At 42.1% G+C, this 22,888-nt stretch overlaps 1 protein-coding gene across 7 annotated transcripts in view; it reads left to right on the top strand.

Annotated features, from left to right (window-relative positions):
* The window catches only part of MARK1 (microtubule affinity regulating kinase 1), a 120,152-nt gene that overhangs the window by 26,617 nt on the left and 70,647 nt on the right, over positions 1-22,888 (top strand). The window lies entirely within an intron of this gene.

The raw sequence follows: 22,888 nt of genomic DNA, 5'->3' as shown, positions 1-22,888 counted from the left end.
CTCAAATAAATTGGTTAGTCTCTCAGGTGCCACAAGTACTCCTTTTCTAGTTAACATTGTTTCATTGTTACATTATTGATCAATTAGAGAACATGCTCATTTAAAGTTGTGCAATGCTCCCTTATAACGTTGTTTGGCAGCCACTTGCTTTGTCCACTGCTTGCAGAAAGAGCAGCCCATTGGAGCTAGCTGGTGGGGCCTTGGAACCAGGGTGGACTGGCAGCCCCCCTAAGTTCCCTGTGTGGCAGCTGCCCTGCAGGCTACCAGTTGCCAGCAGTTCAGCTGTCCCTCCCCCCACTGCCATGTGCTGCTCCTGCTGTCTGCCTTGGAGCTGTTTGCTGGAGACTCCTGCTTGCTGTGCAGGGGAGGAAGGGGGGGGGCTAATGTAAGGGTGTCCCCCTGCTCCTGCACCCCACTTACCCCACTGTGCAGGGGAGGGGGACGACACACGACAGGGCTCAGGACAGAGGGATCTTCCTGGCAGCAGCTTGTCTCAACTTGCTGTTCTACTTTAAAAGGCAGTGTACTCAGAGTGGGGTCAGCGTACTTAAAGGGGCAATGCGCATCTCTCTCTCTCTCTCTGTCTCCCATGCTTTCTCCCCTCCCTCAATTCGTGCTGCCTTGTAGAGTGTGAGGCTACATTAACAACAATGGGTTAATCCTTGAGGGCTCAGCTGGTTGCTAGTTCATCATTTTGCAGTAAGGCATTCCCTGGGAAATATCCCACTGTCTGACTTTACCACCTCAACCAGGCTTCACAATCATCATCGCTATGTACAGTATTAAATGGTTTGTTTAAAACTTATACTGTGTGTGTGTGTGTGTGTGTGTGTATATATATATATATATATATAATATAGTCTTTTGTCTGGTAAAAAAAATTTCCCTGGAACCTAACCCCCCCATTTACATTAATTCTTACCAGGAAATGGGATTTGCTTAACATTGTTTTGCTTAAAGTCGCATTTTTCGGGAGCATAACTACAATGTTAAGCGAGGAGTTACTGTATATGCAAACTTAAATGGGGATTCATCCCTTAGTTTTGAAAAGACTTTCAGCAAACTTTCCAGTTTGCCTGTTGAATAACTGAAGTAACCTTTGTGCAGGGCTAATGCTAATGGCTAAGACAATTATCGAGTCACGTAATACATTTCTGAGCTGTGGCTTCTACCTGTACATACATTGCATGTTCCTTCTCCTTTTGTCATTCAGCCACGGAGCCAATCCGGATAAGGTAGAATTTTGGAGCCCAGTCCTCCTGGCTTTGCTCCACGGTTGTTTCCTGCCTTCTTACAGGAAGGGAGCAAGAGTCTGGTGGTTGAGGTTTTGCTGTTTGCTCCCTTTGCCTCTGAATTCTCCAAAAAGTCGTCTAAGCACAGGGTCCATTGTCATCTGTTTTGTTTTGTTTGGGTCTCTGGCATGCAAAAAGAAAGTTCTACTTCACAGATTCACAAGGAAGAGGGAATGGATTCTTAGTCCTCTCTGATATCAGCCATATGTTCTCCTTCCCTAGTACATATGTGCTATGTAGAAAACCCTAGAAGATTGCCCCTGAGGAGCTGGGCCCATTTGGTCTCATGTATCTGGAACCCTTAAGATTATAATTTAGCAGGAGGCCCAGAAGAGGATATAAAGCCTCTTTTTTTAATGCAAGGGGACTCCTTGGTGTTTATTCCCATCATCTGTCTCTCAGAAGCTGCAGGTGATCTGCTCTTTTCCATGCACATCTTCTACATTAGATTCTCTACAGATTTCTATGTAAAAACTCATTGTAGCTTTCCAAGATCTGTAACTGTGACAATCCAAAGTACATTAAATAGGTCACCAGAAACAATCTGGCCTTCCCTAAAATGCTGTCGCTATGCAGGGACCATTGACTGGAAGATGGAGGGTCCTGTAATGTGGATATTTCAACTAATGAATATTCAGCTATAGCCATATTCTTTTAGGGTAGCCACACAATGGGTAACTGAAGCTCAGACAGGACTCTGTACCAGACTCCTAAAACTGGTATGTGTGTATCTTTCCAGATGTCTCCTGGAAGTGCACAGCATAAATGATATAAATTAGGATCCATTTTGTCTAGAAGCCAAAGTTCAGGTCACTTTTTCGTTCTAGTCACCATGCCTTTTGTCTTCATTCTTGTGGGAGAAGACACATAATTAGGACCCTACCAAATTCACCATGAGAAACACATCCTGGACTATGAAATCTGCCAAAGAGGGGCAGGGCTGGGAGAGCCCCAGCCGTGGCTCCTACTATTCGCCCTGTTCCAGCTGCTAGTCCTGGGAGGGCTGGGTCAGTCCCACCACTGGGAACCTCCTCCTGCTGCAGGAAGCTCCACACTCCTGCCTACTTCCTGCCCCCATTCCTTCCCAGCATGGGGGGAGGGGTCAGAGCACAGGAAGTAGCTGTGGAGACTTGCAGTTGCGGGGGGGGGGGAGGGAGGTCAACACTGCCCCATTCCCAAACTATGTCCATGTGAAAAAGTGGGGAGGCATGGCCCCCACCACCCCCGGTTCTGGTGCCAATGGCTCCCCACTTCTACGAAGGTTCCTGTGCCCTTGGCCTTCAGCTCTACCACCTCCCTGGCTCTGGGCCTGACACTTGGGGGCTAAAGGCGCCTTGGGCTGGCTGTGATTGTGTGTGGGGGAACCACAGCACCCTCCTGACCACAGGGCCCTGGGTGGTTGCCCACCTGTAAGACTGGCCCTTCCCCCCCCCCCCCAAAAAAAGTGATGACCCCCCCCCCCCCCATACCATCTGACCTTCACGTTTGTGCTGCCCGCTACTCTCTGGCTCCCCAGCTCTGAAGGCAGTGCTGTTGTCAGCAGCAGTGCAGAAATAAGGGTGGCAATACCACAGCCTCCTACAATAGCCTTCTGACACTGTGTCTCTTTCCTCCACTCCCCCCCCCCAATACACACATAACCCTCATTTGGGTCAGGACCCCCATAGTTATAACACTGAAATTTCAGATGTAAATAGCTGAAATCATGAAATTGACAATTTAAAAAATTCTATGACACTGAAATTGACCAACATGGACCATGAATTTGGTAGGGCCTCACACATAATCAGAACTCCTCATGCTCCTTATCCTGTCCTTTTGAGAACCTGAGACTGTATGGGGATATTCTTTCTCTCCAAAATCTTAAGATTAGAATGAAGTCCTTTCACCAGCAAGGCACTCCTGTGAGTAAGTCGTCATCTTCATTGCCATCTTTATTCCATAGGGGCAAGCCTAACTTTTCCATATGTTGGTCTCCAGTCAAGTTATAACAGCAGTCCTTTTTAAAATACAAACTTTAAGTCTTACCTTACGGTAAAGGTAAAGTTCTGATTTCCCCCCACTCCCTCGTTGAAGTCTGAGAATTAGAATTTCTGAGTTTTGCACTCCTGATTCAGGATCATGTCAGATGTATAGATCTTTTCAGTAGTTTGCAAAGGCTATTTCTTAATTCCTTTTTGTCTCTCCCACCCTACACCTTTTTATCAGACCAGAGGAGAAGTGAGCTGTCCAGAATCCCTTTTCACCTTCAGTAATGGAGCCATCACACCACTGTCCATCCTGAAATGTTGGTTTCATTCAGAACTATGCTAATTTTTAAACAATAGCTACTTACAAAATGAGAGGCAAGGAGCTCTGCCATCATGAGCTCAGGCAGTTCAGTTGTCGTGAAAGTTATATTGGATGTTGCTTGACTATTTTGAAGGCCTTTTATTTGCAACCCAGCTGAAGGAGCAAGTAGTCGAGTAGTGTAAATTGGGGTGAAGCCACAGAAGGTCAGTGTTTGTGAGGGGAGAGATGAGGTTTGTGGGGAAACCAGAGAGTTGAGGGTGGTGGAGAGCTGTCAAGGGCAGATGCAGGAGGCCAACCCCTTGGAAGAAGTCTGGGAAAAGCCAGAGGTATTGTCAGGATGTGTATACTGTGGGAAGGTGAGTTTTTGATCAGAGGTTGGTTATGTCGTTGTCTATCTCTAAAACCCAAAGGAAGTGTTTTACCAGCTGAGAGGAGGTGACGGTGGCAATTACTGTACAGCTGCGTGTTTCTAGTCCCAAACATGCTTTTTGTCACTGGCTTACAGAACTAGAGGGGGCACAGATTTTGGAGGCAATCTACGCTCTTCTGGTAGTACTAGACATGAAGAGAAATATACTGCATACTGAGGATAAAATATACACAACACACATACATGCACAGAGATAGTGAACTTTTCTAAAAAGTGTAGGAAATGCCAGCTTTTTCATGTCTGCTAGCCCTCTGATCTGCCTGTTATGATGACATCGTCAGGCTGTGTTTCCTGTTGGAACTGGCTTTCCAATGTCAGCTCTCAGGGACTCTTCATCTGCCCGAATCTTACCAATGAATTTTTGGAAACGCTTTAATTTTTTTTTAAATGCAGTTTGATTAAATTTATTTTTCTGTAGCTATCTATGGTAGTAATAATTACTGCTGATTTCCTTTGTGTGGTATGTTTTCCCTGAGTTTCAGCCTTCCCTACTTTTGTCTGGTTCAGCTTGCTCTTAACACACATTTTTGGTTTAAGATGAATGTTTTTTTAATTCTTTTTAATCTTTCTCTTTGCAAATTTTGATTGCACAGCAGTTGCAAATCATGTTTGCAAGAACTCAGCATCTCCGGTATTCTTACTGTGTTTATCTCTTAGTGTTCAACTTGGTACTCTGTATCTACATGTTTAAAGTTCTCTTGAATTAAACTAATTCAGACAAAACTCACTGGATTAAATTGCTAACTGACAGAGAAGAGATGACCAATTGTTGGTATGGAGTATTTAAAAAAGAAACAAAAAAACACCAACCAACCAACCAACCCACCCACAACTCTGCAGAGGAAGGATTTTTGAAATGTTTCAGTGATGCTGTAGTAAGAGTAGTTTATTCTATTTTTTTCCAGCTCTAAGAAAGAGAGACACTGTTTTTTAACAGGACTAATCCATACTGGGTTTCTGTCATGTGGTTATGATGTTGCAAAGCCAAAATCTTGTAGGCACTGATCCTATAGTCTGTCTCACAATTCCTTTTGAATCAATGGGAAGTCAGGGTGTGGAACAGCACAGTCGTGTGTTATCCCATTCAGTCAAAATAAAAGAAATTGAGCATAACTTAAAATGTAAATTAAAAGGCTCTCATTCTTTATTAAGTTAATATCTTTAAATGAAAATCACAGTCCTAAATAACTTTCATTTTTATGTTTCAGATGTATAAATGCCTTAATGCAGTTCAGGTGACCTGATATTATAATATAATTGATGTGTACAAGATACATTCAGCCTTCTGTCTCAGAGTGCCTGGGGCTGAGTTGTAAACATGACTTGTCTTGAATAGCTTGTGATTAGAAAAGCAATTCTGTTAATTGCAGGGATCTGGAAATGCTGGGCATTGCCCTGTAAAAAGTATGGAAAATGTTAGAAATTTGAGGAGCTTAGATATCATATTAACAAGTGCAGGATAAAAACTTATCATTGAGTGTTGAGCAATGACTTATCTCCAACATATATGTATTCTTCTGGGGAAGAATTATTGTATAATTGTATTGTATAATATATAAAATATGGATTGTACTGTGTCTAGAAGCAGAAATGTGTGTTTTTTTTTCTTCAGAAACATCATGTATAATAAAATCTCGTACCCGTCATGAAAGGGAAAGAATACAATGGCCAATACATATGGACTCAATATTTAAATTTTCCTTCATCCTTCTGTAGTTAATAAATTATGCTTTTTAAATGCTTAAGCATCAGTTAATGATATTGTCCCTTCTTGTATTTTCAGTCATGCATCAGATTTGCTGTTCTCAGAATAATTTTTGTTGCTGATAATTCAAGTCATGATCTTTTGATGGAGCTTGAAGCGCTTACATATTATGTCAACATAAAGCTTGTGCCTATATGACTGACTGACTTATAGAAAACAGTTACTTGAGCAATCTTAAGGCTGTATAGTCAAACTAGAAATGAAAATCTTCAGTATTTGAGAATACCCTAGACCCAGTCAGTGTGGTGTCATATTTAAGATGTGCTAGTCCTTTTGCTGCTTTTGAGGACTGAGTTCAGCATTTCGATCAAACTTAGTTGAGTGAGCTGGTTGTTATGAATAAGGAAACATTAAATTAATATTTATTGAGTCTCTAATAGTCTTGAGGTTCTATTCCCCATATTCAGTAGTTGTAGCCAAAGACTTATGAAAAGAATCATGCACCAGACATTTTTAAAATATCAGCCTCAAAAGTACTGTATTAAAAAGTCCTACAAATAAAAGCTAAGTGTGAATGTGAAAAATGGTGGGAAGGAGGGGGGAAACGACTATTGCTTTGCTTTCACTGAAGTCTGATGTGGCCCCATGTAAATGGTACAGTATTCTACAGTATCCATGTAGTAAGAAAGGACTGGGGTTTGCGTTTGGTGACATGGAGGAGTACTGACATTTGAAGCACATGAGGCTTTGAGCTCCAAGCATCTCCAGGTGGATGATTCATGGAGTTGCATTGGCACAGCTGTTGATTTCTAGACTGAGAATCATGAAGACTCTTCTAAACTTTTGCTCTGCTAGCTTCAGTTTTATTTTTATCTTGGTGAAAGAAAAATCTTTGCTTGTATGGCTGACAGTAACTTCACTAGCACCAAAGAAACAGTTATACAAAATATACTAAAATAGGAGAACGAAGAACAAGACACTCAGGAGGCTACCAGTGATGATAAAAACAAACCACAATCCTTTATGACAGATATAACCTATTTTCTTTCTTATAAACACCTAATACTAAATCTGCTTTGCTGCTTATTTTGTGTCAAAGTATATATAAATATGAATACTGACATTTGTCGGATAAGAGACAGTAATACTCAATTAAATCTCTTTCATTGTAGCTGTTGACAAAGGGTATTAGAGTTCGTGAGTCACACCTGAGTACAATTTATGGAATGAAACCCCAGGATAACAGAATTTTTTCTTTTCTTGCTGAAGGAACTGGAAAATAAAGACAACTCTATTTGAAAATACAATATATGAAAGAAATAAGCAGTAGGCAAAATAATTTCTGTTTTTCCAGGAATGTGTTCAGGGAGAAGTACATGATTTATCAGAAATGTTTCATCTTTAAATATCCATAAATTATACGTATCCTTGTAGAATGTTTCGGTCAAAACCCGCTTTTTTGGCTCAAGGCATAGTTTACATAAGATATTATAGCCGTAAGTGGACCACATTAACTATTGTCCATATAGCTCATCAGACAAACCAAACCTATTAACATTTCAAGGTAGTGCTTTGTGCAAGCTATGCAAATATATGTACTGTGCAGTCAAATTTCTTAATTAACTGTCACAATATAAGCGTTAAAGATGAAAGGAAGACCAAAGCAATATTAACAAATTTGCAATGTTTTAGTCACATCAAAGCAGAGAAACTAGGAATGGTTATATACACATTCACCTATTCTTTTGTTGTTGTATCTTCTTAGCCTTTCTGTAATATTATGATTGATTTCAATACTTTAAATTCTGTTCAGCTTGTACTACCCCCTTTACTGTTATCAGAGCGCTTCTCAGAAGCGCATTAAACTACATGATTTAATTTCTGTTGCATGTGGGTTCATTCTTTCTCCACATACAGCTACGTTGCATGCCTCTCTTGGTGTTGTGTAGAATATATACATCACAGGCCTCCCTAGAACGGGTATAAATAACAGTGTGGTAGATGGTGAGTAAGGACATGCCTGGACCCTGTGGGAATGTACTCTGTACATAGGGTCCTACCAAATTCACAGTCCATTTTGATCGGTTTCATGGCCAGAGGGTTTTAAAATTGGTCAGTTTCATGTTTTCAGTTGTTTACATTTGAAATTTTATGGTTTTGTAACTGTGGGGGTCCCAACCCAAAAGGTGTCCGAAGTGCATCTCATCTCCCCCCAGAGTTGCCATTCAAGGGAAGAATAAGTCTTGTCCCTCCCCAGCCCAGCAGAGACTCGCAGCTAGGAGCCCCCTGGCTGGAGCAATTCCAGGAGCTGGGAGAGATTTGACCCACCTCCACAAGTCTCCTTCAGTTGCAGGAACCTCCCAGTGTTTCCTGCAGTAGAGGGAGGCACTCAGAGGTGGGTCTGATCTCTGCCTGAGAGCGAAGGTGGCCATGCAAGGGAAGGACAAGTCCTTTCCCTTACCAGCCCAGCGGGGACTTGCAGCTAGGAGCCCAGTGGCGGATTAAAGATTTTGCCTCCCTAGGCCCTGAAATAATTGCCGCCCTTCTCCCCCGCCCCAGCTCATCTCCGTTCCACCTCTGCCTCCTCCCCTGGGCGCGCCGCCGGTTCCTGCTTCTCCCCACTCCCTGCCAGTGTTTGTGCTCGAAACAGCTTCGCAAAGGGGGGGAACACGGCATGCTCAAAAGAGGAGGCGGGGCTGGGGCAGGGATTTGGGGAAGGGGACCAATGGGGGTGGGGAACGGGAGTGGGGAAGGGGTGGAATTGGGGCAGAGGGCGCGAACTGGCGCCGGGGGGAAGCAGCCTCTGGCTGCTATTATAAATTTGCTGCCCCTGCAAATTTGGCGGCCTAGGCGTTAATATGCCGCTGTAGGAGCCCCCTGGCTGGGGCGCTCCCAGCAGCAAGGGGGAGATCAGATTTCATGGGGAGGGGCTTATTTCAAGGCCTGTGACACATTTTTCATGGCCCTGAAATTGATAGGGCCCTACCTATTCATCTCTCTACACACCCAAGCAGCACCTCCCCTGTCTACACTGCTACTTTTAGTAGTGTAGTTTCCTACTGTCCAGCTCTGTTGGAGCCTTTCCCTGCTGCCCTCCCCTCCCCTCTGCCAGAGTCTTTCACTGACATGTGTAACTATATACTGCTGTGTGTAGCTACACAGACTCTTCACACTGCCACAAGAAGTGTGGTGTAGATGTCGCCTCTGAGAGGCATCTTTGAGACTATTGAGCGTCTTGAAGATAAGGACTATGACCAAGAATATTTAAATAGTAATATATGGAAAGCCAGCATAATGAATGGAGGATAGGATCAATGCGCTCACGGTAGCCCATGTTGCTGAGGGGATGTGCAGCCATGTTCTGTGCTAGTTGGAGTTGGTGGAAGCCGATGGCTTCATACACAGGTAGATAATATTGCTGTAGTCCAGCCAAGAAGTGCAAAAAGGCATGTATAACTCGGGCTGGAGTTGTCAGGATTGGGTATTGTCTCCTAAGCAGATAGAATACATTGTGATAGAATACGTTGTTTGCAGACATTGCTATGTGACAGTTTATCGCTAGTAATATTCCAGGAGCAATTGTAAACTACAAATCAATATGATCACTTATGGGTGGAAGGAGACTTCAGAGTGACTGCATAGTCTCCAAGTGTGTTTTCTCCATTGGCTGGCATAACCTCCCTCTTGCCTGGGTTCAGTTTCAACCAGTTACTCTACATCTGTGAGCTGATTTCGTCCAAGCCTTTGGGGAAGCTGGATGATAGTGGTATTTGTAATGCTCTCAACGGTGGCTCAAGACTGTGTGTATGAACCTCAGGGCAGACTGTTTAAAAAACAAAACACCCCCCTCTCCCCCCAAAAAAACACAAACTCCAACTGCACAAAGTGCAAACTCCTCAGGCACTTTAACAGCCTTAACACAGTCATAGATAGTTCCCTTGGGTACTCCATTTTGTCTTGTTATCCAGGTGAGTGTATCTCTGTGATAGATGGGCCCTTACACCAAGAATCCCGGCAGTATTCCTCAAAGGACCAGTCACTTACCCCAGGTCAGTTGCACTTCAGGTTTCACACCAATACTACAGTAAACAATACTACAGCAAACTATATGAAGATTCCTTGAAAAGGAAATTAGAAAGTTATTTACCAGATTAAAGCAAGCAAACATAGATGCATGAATGAGTTAGTTTTTGGTTTCAAAAGGTGATATAATCAGCAAGCTCTATTTGTCCTTTAGGGCTACCCAGGCTAAGCAGCTGAGGATCTCTTGTTTGTGCCAAGAAACACCTTGCTCTCCCAGAGTCCAGGCAGCATAGAGATAACTAGTTCCTTTTTGTTTGGGGTTTTTATTCCCCTCCTGCCATGTGCTCTGATCTGCAAACTCAGCTGATGGGAGGAGTCCACTTGCATGACTCAACTTCATGGGGAGGAGAGCAGAACAACAAGTCTTTAACCCTTTTGTTGACAATTCCTCAGTCTGGATGTAGGGAGCTTCCAGCTGTGTGATCGACCCGCAGCCTGTCTGATATCAGTGGGTCTCCTCTTTGGGAGCTGTTCGCACTAATTAACATCCTTCTCCAGAATGGCAATTCATTCAGTCACAGAGGCTCACAATAATAATCACTCCAATATTCCACTGTAAGATGGAACATAGATATTACAATTAAGATTAACGCATGCAGCAACTCTCAAGAATTTGGAAGTCTAAACACTTATAACTGTCATACCTATTTTATCAATATTAACCCATAAGTGAGCCAGACAGATTCCAGCTATGTGTCTGTCAGTGTCCAGCTGAGACATGGGGGACCTTGGCATGAGCTGGCAAATGGTCTGCCAGCATCACAGTATTCTCATATGTGGTGCTGTATGTCATTACATACTGTTGGCACTAAGTCCATATCTCACGAGTTCTCCTAGTGGCTTCATGAGGGGTTTGGTGTCAGAGATGCAGTTTCCCATCACCACTCTGTGTACCTTCAGCAAGGACTCGGACAATTTTAAATCATTATCTCCCTCAAGCAAGACACCATATCTCATGATAGACCGTCAAATGCTGTAGAGAGGACCAGCGGAGTGAGAATGGATGTCTCCTCCATCAAAGAACAGCGGGGTGATGATCCAGTAAGACTACTAATGCTGTTTCCATTACATGTTTTGGCTTAAAACCAAACGGTGCTGAATCTAGGATTATTGGCTTTGACTAAATGAGCTTGTAGGTATCCTTTGGTTAGCTTCTGTAAGCTAGGTCAGAAATGAGCGGTTTGAAACTGAGCAGTAACTGGCTACAGTCCATGCATCTAGTGTAGGTTTCTTCAAGGTTGGTCACATTGTTCTGTGTTCTGAAGAAGAAAAGGGAGATTCCGCCACTGAATAAGTCGGTGAATGTTTTAGTCAGAAGTACCAGTTGCTTGTGACTCACCTGTTGCCTTCAAAAAGGGTTGGGATCAGGACACACCTTCAAGGTGACCAATGCTTAGGGTAGCATGAAGGTGGCTGTTTGTGGCTGGTGTAGGGGGAATTGTAACCATTCAGCTTGAGAAACCTTCCCAAATGTGTGATTGTTTCAGCAAATCAGGAGGACAGTTCCATGTGTATAGTCACCCTCTTTATCCCACCTGCCATATCAACCCAGTTTAATATTTGAAAAACTCTGGCACATATCCAGTAGACTACACACTGCCTAAAATTTTAAATACCCAATTACAAACTCAAACTCTTCAATACAAAATGTTAGTTCATCAATATTTCCAGTAGGTTGGTTAATAATTTGTACGTTCAAATAATAATAATAATAATAATAATTTAAAAAAAACCTAAACAGAATTCTTCTCCTCTTCCCTCCTGCCAATGTTTTTGTCCTCCTTCAGTCTCTCTTCCTAGGAACCTCAGTCTCTCTGAATGCATGAGAAAAGGCAGTCTTTGCAGTGTTCATGGGAGGTTAACAAATATGGGCTCTGGTGTATCAGGGATAAAAGCATATTCCAGAATTTAGGTCCCCTGCATAGAACAGTGTCAGCTGCTGTTTTCTTTGTTATGGAGGCACTGGTTGAGACTCTATAACAGAACTCAACCTTTTGAATTTAAAACAAGATTTCAACCTCTTTATTTTATGGAACTATACAGTTTATCCTCCCCAAACTTACAGCACTTACTCTTTTTTGAATACAGAATACGTTTTCTAAGAATTCACAGTTAAACCAGTTAATTTGAGTTAAAATAAATTAAAAATTATTTCCTTTAAGAAATTTAGAACTTTTCCTTGTCCTGAATTGTCTTAATGGAATAACAGACACTTTAAACTTTACATATAGTTAAAATTGAAATCTTATGCCTAGGCTATAATTAAAGTTAGTAGATTGCAATTAATCAGTTATTAATAATTCTTATATTTAATTGTTATGATTAGATTTTTCAAGGCTCAGATCATCAGCTCAGTAAATCACAAGTGGGGTTACTGTGACATCAGAAATAAATCAACCAATCACCAACTTCTCTCTACAGCTAATTTGCATGCATCACTTCTGTTGGTTGTAATGATTCAATAGCGTACTTGAGACTAGACACATGTCAAATTCTCATTGGTAAATTACTTGGCTCAGTTGTCACTGCTAATTACAGATTAAGTGGCTGCATGCTGGCTTTGGCATCAGTGCTTGAAAGGTTTCAGAGTAACAGCCGTGTTAGTCTGTATTCGCAAAAAGAAAAGGAGTACTTGTGGCACCTTAGAGACTAACCAATTTATTTGAGCATAAGCTTTTGTGAGCTACAGCTCACTTCATCGGATGCATCATGAAGTGAGCTGTAGCTCATGAAAGCTTATGCTCAGATAGGCTCCCCATGGCATTACAGCTTCTGTTACATATGTACTGAGGCAGCATTGTCAATGGAACTGAAGTAGGAGTGCAGGGAAGCCCTTAAAGCACAAATAAGTTGAGACTCTGAGACTCTGCTTTCTCCTCTCCCTTTCTCATAGTCATAGTAACTAACTTGGGCCTCTAAACTTAATAGGTCAATTGCAAATTAAAGTCCAGATTCACCAGCACACTTGAGTTGTTTTGTGCCACTCTGGTGATACCAGGCAGTTGCAATCCTAACTGATCTAGATAGGTGTGCTTGGGCTATTCTGATACTTTGGGGCATCAGTGGTTCATGTTTCTTCCAGGATGCGTGAATGTGTGCCCCAAGCACCTGACCATGGAGAATTTCTACTAGTGGTATCTGTTGGTCTGTGCCTGTGCAGCCTCATGCTCTAAACGAATGGTATGCCACCTCAACACAGGAGAAGGGTTTTTACTCCGGGTATTTCCTCATTCCCAAAAAGAAGGGGGTCTTGAAAGACCCATCTTGGATCTCAGACAACTAAATGTCTTCACACAGCATTTGAGATTCAGGACGACTATCCTGGTCTTTATGATTTCCTCCGTAAATGAAGGTGACTGGTTGTAGCTCTTGATTGGATGCCTGTTTTCCATATAGACATTCATCCAGCCCACAGGAGACTCCTGTGCTTTATGGTGGACCTAGATCATTATCAATACAGAGTAATTCCCTTTGGTCTATTAGTGGCCTCCAGAGCTTTCACAAAGGTGCTGTCCCTGGTAGTGGCATACCTGTGTTGCCACGGCAGCCCAGTATTTCCTTACCTTTATGATGGGCTGCTCACGGTATAATTCACAGCCTCCTTCAAGCCATAGGACTTAAGTGAACCTAGAAAAATGCACTTTAGTACCAATGCAAATTACAGACTTTTTTGGAGTGACTCCAAACTTGATTTCAACTAGTACATATCTACCCGAAGACAGATTTCATGCTCTGAAGGACCTCCATTTTAAAATGAGCCCTCAAATGACAGGTCGATCCTACCTGGTCTTTCTAGGCCACATGGCCTCCTGTACCCATGCAGTAATTTTTCAAAACTTCATCTCGGGTGCTTCCAGGTATGGTTATGGACAGTCTATACTCTGAGCAGAAACCAACTGGACAAATGCGTCTTGATCCTGCCCAGTTTCCTGGCTTCATACATCTGGTGGAAGAACAAAGACCCCATGTGTATAGGGGTTCCCTTCATTCTTCCACCTACCTACCCATGAAGAGGTGGGGTGAGGAAATATTGGGCTGCCCTGGCCTCACAGGTATGCCTCCCTACTGGGTTGAGGAGCACACCTAGACGACCATGTGGATCAAGCCTCACGGTGCTAACATGAGTCCAAGCTGCGCACCAACCTCCTCAAACTGCAGTTCATAAAGTTTGCAAAATAATTCTGACCTTCATTCATGCTCAGAATGTTCTGGTCATGTTCGACAGTATGACCACACTTCATTACATAAGCAGGGAAGAGTGAGTGTGATGGTTCTTGGGTCCCCCGAACTCTGAGTCACCCTAATAGCTCTCTGCATCAGCGAGAGGGAGTCTTTCTTGTGGTAGTTGGGTGTCAGCTCCCTAGCACCACCAGCCTTTCAACCACTCAGGTACTCTTCTCTTTCTATGCCACTTGGTGCACCCCAATCCCCAAGCATACTTGAATTATAAGATATCTAGCCCCTGACACTGGCTACTCACAGAATTTCCAAATCCTCTGCACCCAAAGGTGCAGTGTACCCCAGTTTATCAGTTTTACCTTAAACTGCTGCTCCTGGAAACCACATAGCACTTTTGAGCACTTACGATAAAGCAGAAGTAGTAATTAAGAAAGAATAAAGATATAACTGGAGATCAGAGAGTGGTGGAAACAAGTGGTTACAATAAAAATACATAAAACATGGGTCTACATTTATTAATAGTTACCTTTACTATATTATAAAGTAGATTTCCCCCACAAGTTCAGTTTTTTGCAGAACTGGCTGGTTGCAGACAAACCAGGATCCAAGGGTTCATGAATGCCCAGCCTGCTTCTTAAGGAGTTTCCTCAGTGGACGGTTGCAGAGTGTCTTTCCACACACATGATCATACTAAAAACAGTCTTTTGTTTCTATTCACCGACAGGGTGAACCCCTGTCTTGTTGTAGAGTTTCCTTTTTATGTTTAAGTGGTTTCGACTCTGTTGTGGCCTCTGCTTGTTCTTTGTTCTAAGTCTTACTAGTGTGCAAGGCTAAGCAATTTAACCTTGCATTGCGTCACTGGCTAGAAGGGGTGTGGTGGCAACTTCCTCATACCTTAGTGGGCCATTACTGAAATATCTTCGTGACTAATCTTTTACTTTTTATTCCAAGTCCATAAAGCATACTTTAAATATAAATATATTGTTCCTTAAATGGTACCTATGCATACATGTTGCAGTGATTGAGTCTTGACAAGTTACATGCTCTCTGTAGACACTTTACTTGACACCCTTTATAGAATCATAGAAATGTACGATTGGAAGGGACCTCACAAAGTCAAGCCCGCTCCCCCCATACTGAGGGGGACCAGGTAAACCTAGACCATCGCAGACCAACCTGTTATTAAAAACCGCTAGTGATGTGAATTCTACAACCTCCCTTGGAGGTCTATTCCAGAGCTTAACTATCCTTATAGTTAGAAAGCTTTTCCAAATAACTAACCTAAGCATCCCTTGCTGCAGATTAATTCATTACTACTTGTCCTGCCACCAGTGAACATGGAGAACAGTTGGTCACAGTCCTTGTTAGAACAGCCTTTGACATATTTGAAGACTGTTATCAGGTCCCCCTTCAGTCGTCTTTCTGAAGACTAAACATGCCCAGTTTTTTTCCCCACAACATTTCATCATAGGTCAGGTTTTCTAAACCATATTTCATTTTTGTTGATTTCCTCTGGACTCTCTCCAATTTGTCCACATCATTCCTAAAGTGTGGTGCCCAGAATTGGACACAGTACTACAGCTGTGGCCTCACCAGTGCCAAGTAGAGCGGGACAATTGCCCTGTTTGTCTTACACATAACATTCCTATTAGTACACCCCAGAATGATGATAGCCATTTTCACAGCTGCATCACATTGTTGACTCATATTCAATTTGTGATCCACGAATACCACCGCATTCTTTTCAGCAGTACTGCTACCAATTATCCGCCATTTTGTAGTTGTGCATTTGATTTTTCCTTCATAAGTGAAGTACTTTGCATTTGTCTTTATTGAAATGCATCTTGTTGAATTCAGACCAATTCTCTCATTTGTCAAGGTCCTTTTGAATTCTAATCTTGTCCTCCAAAGTTTTTGCAGCCCATCCCAGCTTGGTGTCATCTACAAATTTTATAAGTATACTCTCGACTCCGTTATCCAAATCATTTAATGAAGATACTGAATAGCATTGAACCCAGGACTGACCCCTGAAAGACCTCGGTAGATACACCCTCCCAGTTTGACAATGAACTATTGATAACTACTCTCTCAACTAGTTTTGCACTGGCCTTCTAGTAAATTCATCTAGATTGCATTTCATTAGTTTTCTTATGAGAATGTCATGTGGGGCATGGTACGTTTAGTAAGACTTTTGACAATGTCTACACTTCCTCCCTATCCACTGATCCGGTAACCTTGTCAAAGAAAGAAATTGGGTTTGGTTTGACATGATTTGTTCATGACAAATCTGTGCTGGCTAGTCCTTATAATCCTATTATCCTCTAGGTGCTTTATGAATTGCTTCTTAAATAATTGGTTCCAGTATCTTTCCAGGAATTGAAGTTAGACTGACTGATCTATAATTTTCTGGGTACCCTTTGTTCCCCTTTTTGAAGATAGGTACTATGTCTGCCCTTCTTCAGTCCTCTGGGACCTCACCCATGGATAAATACCCTGTAAGGTATGTATTTGGTGTGATGAGTTTGTCTGATCCAAGGTGAGAGCTCCTTGCCAAGGGGTTTCTGTATCACATTTAGCTTCTGCACAAAGAGGAGGGAGACCTATTAAGCTCTGGAATTGGTGCATCTGTCACCAGATTTCCCCCCTTGTCATTGCACTGCCTGGGAATAATGAGCACCTTGTCAGATAGCCTCAGAAGGGACTTTGACGGAGACCACAAGTGGAACTGTGTAACTCAGTGGTATAGAAGATTTTCTAGCAGTTTCCCATTGTGGGACTACTTTGTGTCCTAAGATGACAAATTATGGCAGTCTACTGTTCCTGAGCACCTTGGAGTCATGATTCCAATGGGGATGCGGTCCTAGTTCAGTGGCGGGAGCTGGTAATGTATCACTTCCCACCCATCCATCTTTTACCCAAAATCCTGAGAAAAATCAAGCAAGACGGTGTGTCTGTTGTTCTAGTGGTGCCCTGCTGGCCAAGGCAGTTTTGGTTCCCAGCTTCTTACAGATGTCAGCACAACCATGCATACAAATCCTGCCATTTCTGAACCTGTTGACGTAGGACTAAGGCAAGACCAAACATCCCAGCTCAGCACTCTGCCATCTGACATTCTGGTATTTGGATGGATGATGAGCTTAGAGAAATCATGTTCAGAGAAGGGAAAATCCATCCTCAATAATATTAGAAAATCTCTTCCATTTAGGAAAATCTGAGATTTTCCTAGGTAGTGTCAACATCGTCTCGTACCTCCAGAGGATTCAGAGAGCCCTACCTTCTTTGGCTAACTTCTCTCCCTAAAGAAGTCAAGCCACTTCTCAGTTCACTATATGTGCATTTGGCAGTGACCAGCACCTTCCTTCCCCCGGCAGAGAACTGTTCAGTCTTCACTCACCCTGAGACTGTAAGGTTTCTGAAAGGCCCTACCAGAACCTTTTCCTTGGAACGGAAACTGACACCAACTTGGGACTCAAATCTAGTTTTGTCAGAGCCCATGAATCCTCCTTTGAACTCTTGGCCCCCCTGCTTCCTTCTCATTCTTCCTGAAGGTGATTTTCCTCGTTGTAGTCACCTTTGCCAGAAGACTAATTGAATTCGGGGCCCTTTTGCTGGACCCTTCCTACGTGGCCTTCCATAAAGAGAATGTTTCTTTGAGGTTATACTGTACTCCAAATGAATTCCAATGGTTCCCTTTGAATTCCTCCTAAATCAGGTCATACACCTACCCAAAGCCTCATGCCACCAGAGAAGACAGGAGCCTCCATTCTATGAATGTCTGTCAGGCCATAGCTTTCTATCTGAAAAGGATGAGACCCTTCAGGAGCTCTCTGAGACTTAGTTTCTATTGCTGAATGGAGGAAAGGGGAAGCAAGCAGTCTCCCCACAGACTTTCTGAATGGATTTCAGGTTGCATTATGCTTTGCTGTGAGATCTTGGTGACACTTTCACTTCAAAGTATGAGGGCCCACTTGACCAGAACCCAGCCTGACTCAATGGCTTCTTTTCAGGGTATTCCACCTCCTAGAGCTCTGAAGAGCGGCAACATTGGGGCTCTATGCATATCTTTACTAGGCATTATACCCTGGTACAAACTTCTTTAGCAGAAGCATCCATTGGCACAGCGATCCTGCAGTTGGTGGTGCAGCTTGGTTCACTGCATCCACTTCCTCAATGAATACTGATTAGGACTACAGTGGAAATATGCATAGGGACCATCACTTGGAAAAGAAAGAAAGGTTACTTAATCATTGGAGTTCTTTGAGATATGCAGTCCGGATATGTATTTCACTACCTGCTCTGCTTCAGATACTTTCCTAAAGTGATTTGTGGTAGAGAGTGAACTGCAGAGGTGGTCGATCTGCGCTTCCATTTATGCCCTTGGTTGAGTGCATGAGGAGGCACAAGGAGCACTCATGGACTGACAGACACTGTTAATAAAAAATTTCCAGTTCCGGGCACATGGTGGAATGCACAAAGGGCCCACACATCTCAAAGAACTCCAGTTACTGTAATGTAAGTAACCTTTCTGTCTGCCCTTAAAAGTTAACCTTAATTCATTTTAAAAACTCGGTACATTCTTCTTATGTGGCATTTCCATTACTGGAGGTTTGCAACCATGGTAGCCCATTTTGTACAATCCCCTGCTAATCACTTTGTGAATAAATAATCCTTCTGATCCCCCCCAAGGCATTGTATTGTTCATCCAAGATCTCCTTTTTCTGCTCTTGTTCTTCTGCCATCAGCTTTCCCTTATAGTGCCCGTAATGTGCATTGCATGCTGAATCCCTTAACCGAGTTTTGCATATCAGATCTTTCTTTTCATAAGATCTGACTAGGATTAATGTTAATACAATGCCTATCTTCAAATCATTAGGAATATTGCATAGTAGCATTCTCTTTGGGTGTCTTTAGTATTTGTGTATGACATTTTACACACTTTTTAAAAAGTAAGGAAATTCCCAGAAACAAAGCAACATTAAAATGCAGTAAAGAGTGGGAGTATATATCAGTGACATTAAAGGTTAAAAATCATTCCAAAGGTTGTTTGTAATTAGCTCTGAACCAGCATTCTAAAATCCAGGAAATTTAAGAGTTAAAGTTACACTTCAAAAGAAATCCAAACGTATTAAGGTAAGAAATGCAAATAAGGCACCTGACAAGCTTAACTCTGGCCTGTCCTGATGCCTTGGCAGGGGTACAGGGAAGGGAATCACGTGGCTTCTAAAAATCAAGAAATTGTGCTGTTAAACTGCTAAAGGTTTTGAAATGTCCTCGGAAAGTAACTTCTTGGCCCTTTTTTCTCTTTCCTTCCTAGTTGGTTGACCAAGCTTTTAGAATTTAGAGCTTGCACATGTATTTAGTGCCCCTGAAATGGCACTTTTTAATTATCGCACAACTAGTTGATGTACAATGAACCATAAATAACAAGCACAGAGACAACAAACTCCTGCAGAATGCCAAATTCAGATTTAGACGCAGCAATTCCAAGTAATGCTTATCTAATGCTTACACTGTCTAAGCGTTTACTTGGGTCTAACTTGACTAACTTGTTTAGGCATATCGTGATTTTCTTCTTATCTGTACTTGTTTAATACTGTTCATTTAGAGGAGGTTGGTGAACACTTCAGGTTTCGTGTTCAAACTTTGCTGCAAAGTCTTCAACAAAGGAAAGCAAAAGAGAGAATAAAACAGCTGTAATCCGGGAAGGTAGTCTGATTTATTTAAATATGGAAACCCTAATAACCAGATTAAACAAAAAAACCAAACACTATCTTTCACACCTTGAAAGTTCCTAGAATCACCCTTATTGGGAGATGTGTTGTCTGTTTTAGACTGTGGTCCTACATCATTTGTATGATGCTGATGTAAGATTAATAACTGTTTTCCCCGCAAAATGTGGATGAAATGACATGTCCCGTGAAGATCTCTCCACTCTGCATATTGTCTGTTTATCTACTACTCCAGCAGGTGTCTTTAAATCCCTACTTAAGGTGCATTTATCCCATGATGCCTATGGAAATTAACTCATAATGTCTAGTTAGATGGCCTCTCCATATTTCTGACAGCTGTTTATACATTACAGCTATAACAAACTTTTATCTGACACCATCTAGTTGTAGATGTTAAATGTAGAATGTAACCGTACATTAAAATCGCAGTTAACGCTCTTCCTTTCTCCCCCAGTCTCTGTTTATACTTGCATCTAGTAAGAGATGATTCCAGCCCAGAAAAGTTGAAAATTTGCTTGTACAGCATCTAGCACTTGGTACAACTGTAATATAATAAGGAAGAATCTTAAAATGCTCTTTCTGCAGCCTTTTTGTGATGTGTGCATAATTTTTACTTTGGCTCTTATTTAACTGTATGTAAAAACATCAAGAAAGATCTGCTTACCTTCCTGTGCTAGAAGAAATGTTGTGAAGTTTTTGGCCTAGTGTGAGAGTCCATTTCCAAGTCTAATAGAATTTTATTTAATTACATGTTTTTAAAATACACATACCATGCTATCATTTTATTAGACAAATGAACATCTTCTGTCTTGTATGTGCAACCTAAACATTACAGAATTGTGTTGACGTATAAGAATTTGAAAGTAATATTGACTATGAACTAAACAAAGTGAAAGAAATTAGTGTATTTTCACTATGCAGGTCAGTGCAAAAATTAAATGATATACTTCTAAAGCTACACCCACAATCATTTTTACTAATTTATGGTGGTGGTAGTGACATAAGTTATTTTTCTTTTAACTGATTGATCTGGCAGCATCCTTTTCCTTTTTCAAGGGGACTGAGGCACACACAATTAGGCTCCTTGCAGTTTACTTATACTAATGAAGGGCTTGAAGTACTACTCAAAAAGCAGATTTAAATAATGCAAATTATGCAGCACTTTCATTTTTGCACCAAGCACAGTAACTTCTGGTTGAAACTAGGGCGTGTTTCTTACCTATTCAGTCTTGATTTAGACTTAATGATGGATAATCTGCTGCTTTCATTGGTAAATTGCTCCATGGTTAATTACTCTTACCGTTAAAAATGTGCACATTATTTTCACTTTGAATTTGTCAACTTCCAGCCATTGGTTTTTGTTATGCTATTTGCTAGATTAAAGAGCCCACTGCTATCAGATACCTTTCTTCCTGTGTAGGGTTTAGACTGTGATCAAATCACAGATTGAGCTTCTTGAAGTCCCTCGTTGTAAGGCATCTTTTCCGGAATTTGAATTTTTTGTAGGTCTTTCTTTAGTCATTTCAGATTTTTCAAAGTCCGTTTTAAAGTGTGGACAGCAGAACTGGACACAGGTTTCCACTAGTAGTCTCACTAATGCAGTATACAGAGGTAATACCAACTCCCTACTTTCACTTACTGTTCCCTTGTTCAGACTTGTCCTCTCTGGGATTAACAGCACCTCTGCCCCCTCTGTTAGTTTCCCCAAGAGTGCTCAGTTAGGTCTGAGGCCTCCAGCTGTCACCTCTGTAAGGGCTTGTCTGCACTACCCGGGAGATCGATGCCACTGCAATCTATGCAGCAGGTGTCGATTTAGCTGCTCTAGCGAAGACCTGCTAAATAGACAGCAGAGCAGTCTCCCGTCAATTCCAGTACTCCAGCTCCCTGAGAAGATTAAGGCAAATTGACCGGAGAATGTCAATTCCGCCCAGGAGGTGGTACTTCTCTGCAGTTGTTTACTGTTCCCACTGATTTTGACTCGGGAGGGAGCTCGATAATCCTCCCTCATACAGCTAGAATACAATCCCTAGCTCACAAATGTAAACATATGTAACATTTTCAGATGCACAAGTTGATGAATAAGCCTATGGACCATATTGTCTTGTGCATAACTGTCTTTTGAAGTTTCCATGCTTCCAAGGTCTCACGTCTGTCCCACATACATCCAAGAATCTTGTTGTCCCTGTTACTCACCTATCACAGTGTGAGCTCATTTCAGTTGGTTATCCACCATGACCTGTAGGTCCTCTTCATTCTCTGCTTTACAGAATCCAGGCCCACATTCTGGGTTAAACTTACTATATGGGCAGAGACTATAGAAATAATGTAATGGTGTTTCTTACCTCGAACACTGCATTCAGCTTTGTCCTCATCTTAAATGTACAAATGTAAATTTGGATGCTCTTGAAGGAAGCAGGAGCTTCCCTACAATGTGAAGGAAAGGACTAAAGGCAGAATTCTGCCTTCCAGAACATATGTACAGCTGCCATTGGTGTTGGACAATTTGTGTGCTGGTGGAGGTGGGAAGAGTATAACAATGACTGGTTTGGAAGGAAAAAGTAAAATGATACAAGTACACCGGACCCTCTCTAGAATGCGGGATTTGGGATCCATGCGCTGTATTGCGTTAATGTGGGGACCGCTTTAAAATGAATTCCACTTAAAGTAATTACATTTGGGATTCATGGGCACGACCGCGTTATATGCGAATTCGTGCTATATAGATGCGTGTTCTAGCGAGGGTCTGGTGTACTATGCATTTTATATACCTCTATGTAAAGTGCCAGTTCAGTGCTTGCTAGCACTCTGGCTTATAACTCAAGAAGAGAATACAAAAGGCATAAGGGACCATACTTTCAAGCTGGGGCCCCCTCAGCCCAGATGTAATTTGTGCAGATATAAACGCTTGCATATTTTTGTTTTTGTTTTGTGGGGGACGGGTTGTTGCGCTTTGACGAGGGAGGAAGTGATGTCATATGTGCAACCCCAGGAAGCAGAGGTAGCCATTTGAAGGCTGAGATATGGAGGCCCTGCAGGATCACACTACTGACTTTCACAGTAGAACTGTGATACTGTTACTGGTGGTCAGCACAGCCTTTTTATTTCTTTGTTTTGGTGACTTATTAGCAATGGACTTAATAGATGTGGGAATATTTTTTGATAGAAAACAGCCCATTTT

Source organism: Eretmochelys imbricata, chromosome 3, assembly GCF_965152235.1.
Source record: "Eretmochelys imbricata isolate rEreImb1 chromosome 3, rEreImb1.hap1, whole genome shotgun sequence".
Taxonomy (NCBI): Eukaryota; Metazoa; Chordata; order Testudines; family Cheloniidae; genus Eretmochelys; species Eretmochelys imbricata.
The sequence above is the reverse complement of the archived record's forward strand: the minus strand, read 5'-3'. Positions and strand labels throughout refer to the sequence as shown.